This window comes from Monodelphis domestica, chromosome 3, assembly GCF_027887165.1.
Source record: "Monodelphis domestica isolate mMonDom1 chromosome 3, mMonDom1.pri, whole genome shotgun sequence".
Taxonomy (NCBI): Eukaryota; Metazoa; Chordata; class Mammalia; order Didelphimorphia; family Didelphidae; genus Monodelphis; species Monodelphis domestica.
This window is the reverse complement of record NC_077229.1, coordinates 197,777,870-197,782,917: the sequence shown is the minus strand read 5'-3', so window position 1 is coordinate 197,782,917 and position 5,048 is coordinate 197,777,870. Positions and strand designations below refer to the sequence as shown.

At 38.0% G+C, this 5,048-nt stretch overlaps 1 pseudogene; it reads right to left on the bottom strand.

The window, feature by feature from the left end:
• Positions 1-1,128: 1,128 nt before the first annotated feature.
• LOC130458676 (U6atac minor spliceosomal RNA) lies at positions 1,129-1,240 on the bottom strand (annotated as a pseudogene).
• Between the last annotated feature and the right edge of the window lie 3,808 nt (positions 1,241-5,048).

The window sequence follows — 5,048 nt, the reverse complement described above, 5'->3', positions numbered from 1 at the left end:
GGACAAAATCAGTCAGAATTTTCAGGATTTTTAAGTCTTGGCTCATTGTTGTTGCTGCTGTTCAGTTCAGTCATGTCCAACTCTTTGTAACTCTACGGATCATAGCTAACCATGAGTTTTCTTGGAAAGGATACTGGAGTAGTTTGCCATTTCCTTCTCCAGTGGGTCCAGAGGATCTTCTCATCAGGCAGTTAGAGGTTAAGTGATTTGCCCAGAGTCACACACCTAGGACATGTCTGAGACTGGATTTGAATTCAGGTATTGCTGACTTCAGCACCTGATCTACATACCAAGTCACCTAGCTGTTTCCATACATCTTGGCTTACATGCTATAAATAAGATGAAGCAACAGCTTCCATGCCCTTGATGTGAAAATCATCCTTGAGAGTGCTGAAGGCTGATGTGGAGTGAGATCTTAACTTTTCTGAAGATGACTCTTTGAGATCTGTGGAGTGGAGGAGAAACATAAAGCTAAGATTCAGGTATTCTTGTTGTTTTATTATTTTATGCAGGTTATCTAATCAGTTAACCAAAAAATATGTAGTAAGTGTATACTTTTGAGCAAAGTGCTATGCCTGGTACAGTGGGAGAATTGAAGAATAAGGCATCATCCCTTCCCTCAAGAACTTTCAAATGTCCTTGGAGATTAGACACAAACATATGGGCAGTTAGAGAAAATTATAGTACTGAGTCTAAGTGAATAAACAGTGCCAATATTAAATAGTAGAGGAATCCTGTTGAGGAAAAGATTTCCAGAATAATATATAACATTTTTGCTAGAGAGAATCAAAATTAAATTTGGTATGACCTTGGCTAAACTCTTAACTTCTTTGACCTGAGCCTCCTCATCTGTAAAACAAGGAAGTTGGGAATGATCTCTAAGATCTTTTCTGGCTCTAAATCTATGATCTTTACCATTCAAATTTGGACTACCCTCTCTTCTAAGGTCAACCTCTTGGCATTCCTAACCCTGAAAGGTTAGGTTTCAATGCTACCTACCTCCTACAGGAGATTTTTCCTGATTCCCACCATAGCCTCAATTCTTAATGTTCTTCTATTCTTCCAGTTCATCTCCCACCTCCAAGTTGCTTTGCATTGACTTATCTGTGTTTATGGCATTATTTCCTTTTCCATGGCTAGATGCCACAAAGTAGGTGACAATGTGTGTTATAAAGGACATTAGGAACTCTTCTGTCCTTTTCAAGGGGAATACCAACCTTTTCTTCTTTGATATGTACAGAGTGTTAAGGGTACCTCTAGTGTAAGGGCTTACTCAGCTCTTTTGGAGTGGTTCTTTCTTAATTTGGGGTCTATTTGCTTTCCAGGACTCCCTTGTGGTTCTAAGAAGTAGTAGCAGGTACAACAGCCATGCCCAGGGAAACAATCATAATTGAAAGACTAAACCAGGTTGAGGGTAACCAAAGGTTCTCAAACCTGTTGGTGAATTAAAGAATAGTCTACTCAGGCATATGAAGACTTCCCCCTGCAGAAGGGGTGGCTGAAAACAATTTGTTCCAATAGCCACAAAGACAGCAGAAACAGCCTCTATGAAATGCTTCGAGCTTGGTCAGACATCAAAGAAGCTAAGGTCATCCATTGCATCCTGAACCATCACCAATCATCTTGACGTTTGTCCTACCACTGAATTTGACTTGGAAGAGAAACTGAGGCTGACAACTTTGCACCCCTCTCTGTACAAGTCAAAATATATCACCAGTGATGTCACTTTGGTTCTCTTTAAGTAAGAAAGACAACAACCAATCTCCTTCTCCAACAAAATATTAACTCTGAAGACAGAATTTGTTTCAGCATTTGCTCTGTTGCCAACACCCATAAGATTAATGAATGCCTCTTGAATTCAAATTTAATTGAATATTAAATATCCAGCCTCTTCTCTCCTCTCCTACCAAACCATTATGATTCTAACACTTTGCTTTAAAAAAACCTTTAGTGGCTGCCTGACGAAAAAATATAATAGAAATTCCTAGTTTTAGCATTCCAGTTCTCTATAAGCTGTCTCTAACCTATCTGTCCATCTTTATCTTTTACTGTTCTTCACAGATTCTATCTCTGGACAAGGCATAAATACTCTTCAACCTCTGTTTTGGTCCTGCCTTCTTAATTCCTTTGCTCATGCAGTCTCCCAGGTCTGAAATTATTTCCCCTCCTTTAATTTCTCTGATAAAATCTCTCCCTTCCTTCAAGGACCAACTAGGATACCATTTCCTTTAGAAAGTCTTCCTTGGGAGCAGTTGGGTAGCTCAGTGGATTGAGATCCAGGCCTAGAGATAGGAGGTCCTAGGTTCAAATTTGGCCTCCGACACTTCTCAGCTGTGTGACCCTGGGCAAGTCACTTGACCCCCATTGCCTAGCCCTTATCATTCTTCTGCCTTGGAACCAATAAAGTCTTTATTATTCTTCCTGTCTCATCTTCTGTTTCCTAAAAAGTGAAAGCATTTGTCTATATAAATTGCTCATAGCACTTTGTAAGAATCTAGGTGGTATAGTAGTATCAGGCATGGATTCAGAAAAACTGGAGTTGAAATCCCGTCTAGCTATGAAATCCCAGGCAAATCATTTCACTTTATGTGCCTCAGTTTCCTCATCTGTCAAATGATATGGAGGAGGAAATGACAAACTACTCTAGTATCTTCACCAAGAAAACCCCAAATTGGGTCACAGAATAAGGACACCACTGAAATGATTCAACAACAACAGCAACAACAAACTTTGCCTGGATCTTTCTATGTATTTATCTGAATGTCCATTGAATCCTGGCTATATGAATTCTTGTCCTTAAACATTTGTTTCTTGAGAGCAGGGACTCCTAGGTGGTGGAATGGATAAAAGATTGGACCTGGAGGCAGAAGACCCAAGTTCAAAGCCAGTATTAGATACTTTCTAGCTCTGTGACCCTGGAGAAGTCACTTAAATTCTGTATGTTTCCCCACTTACCTTCTCTTTACCTCATTTCCCTCAACTTTTATTTTTTTGTATTAAAAACATTCTTTACTGATATAACTAAAAAACTCAAGTATAATGATTTGGGTATAAAGAATTGGTAGGTAAAAGGACATGTCATAGAAACAATAAATGATTTAAAAATTTAAATGACAATGACATGATGACAATAACAAAAATTTTAGTATTCTTATTTTGTAAATCATTACTTATCTTTTGGTTCTTTTTTTTGAACATTATTTTATTTGGTCATTTCCAAACATTATTCATTGGAAACAAAGATCATTTTCTTTTCCTCCCCTTCCCCCCACCTCTCCCATAGCCAATGCGCGATTCCACTAGGTATCACATGTGTCCTTGATTCTAACCCATTTCCATGATGTTGGTATTTGCATTAGAGTGTTCATTTAGAGTCTCTCCTCAGTCATATCCCCTCAACCCCTGTAGTCAAGCAGTTGTCTTTCCTCGTTGTTTTTACTCTCACTATTTGTCCTCTGTTTAAGGATAGTGTTTTTCTCCTAGTTCCCTGCAGATTGTTCGGGGACATTGCATTGCCACTAATGGAGAAGTCCATCACATTCGATTGTACCACAATGTATAAGTCTCTGTGTACAATGTTCTCCTGGCTCTTCTCCTTTCACTCTGCATCACTTACTGGAGGTTGTTCTAGTCTCCATGGAATTCCTCCACTTTATTATTCCTTTGAGCACAATAGTATTCCATCACCAACATATACCACAATTTGTTCAGCCATTCCCCAATTGAAGGGCATCCCCTCATTTCCCAATTTTTTTTTGCCACCACAAAGAGCACTGCTATGAATATTCTTGTACAAGTCTTTTTCCTTATTATCTCTTTGGGGTACAAACCCAGCAGTGCTATGACTGGATCAAAGGGCAGACAGTCTTTTATTGCCCTTTGGGCATAGTTCCAAATTGCCCTCTAGAATGGTTGGATCAGTTCACAACTCCACCAGCAATGTATTAATGTCTCTACTTTGCCATATCCCCTCCAGCATTCACTGCTTTCCTCTGCTGTCATGTTAGCCAATCTGCTAGGTGTGAGGTGATACCTCAGAGTTGTTTTTATTTGCATCTCTCTGATTATAAGAGATTTAGAACACTTTTTCATGTGCTTGTTAATAGTTTTGATTTCTTTATCTGAGAACTGCCTATCCATGTCCCTTGCCCATTTATCAATTGGAGAATGGCTTGATTTTTTGTATAATTGATTTAGCTCTTTGTAAATTTGAGTAATTAAACCTTCGTCAGAGTTTTTTATGAAGATTGTTTCCCAATTTGTTGCTTCCCTTCTGATTTTAGTTACATTGGTTTTGTTTGTACAAAAACTTTTTAATTTGATGTAGTCGAAATTATTTATTTTACATTTTGTGACTCTTTCTAAGTCTTGCTTGGTTTTAAAATCTTTCCCTTCCCAAAGGTCTGACATGTATACTATTCTGTGTTCGCCTAATTTACTTATAGTTTCCTTCTTTATGTTCAAATCATTCTCCCAGTCTGAGTTTATCTTGGTGTAGGATGTGAGGTGTTGATCCAAACGTAATCTCTCTCATACTCTTCCAATTTTCCCAGCAGTTTTTATCCAGTAGTGGATTTTTTGTCCCCAAAGCTGGGATCTTTGGGTTTGTCATATATTGTCTTGATGAGGTCACTTACCCCGAGTCTATTTCACTGATCCTCCTTTCTGTCTCTTAGCCAGTACCAAATTGTTTTGATAACCATTGCTTTATAGTATCGTTTGAGATCTGGGACTGCAAGTCCTCCTTCCTTTGCATTTTTTTTCATGATTTCCCTGGATATCCTTGATCTTTTGTTCTTCCAAATGAACTTAGTTATTTTTTTTTTCTAATTCAGTAAAGAAGTTTTTTGGTTGTTCAATGGGTATGGCACTAAATAAGTAAATTAATTTGGGTATTCCTCAACTTTTAAATAGGGAGAAGATAAAATGAGATACCACTTATACAGTGCTTAGCTTAGCACCTAGTCCATATTGGCACTTTAACAATTCTTGTTCTCTTTTCTCTTTTTGTCAATCTCTATTTGAAGTATATTGGTACTTAGTGACAC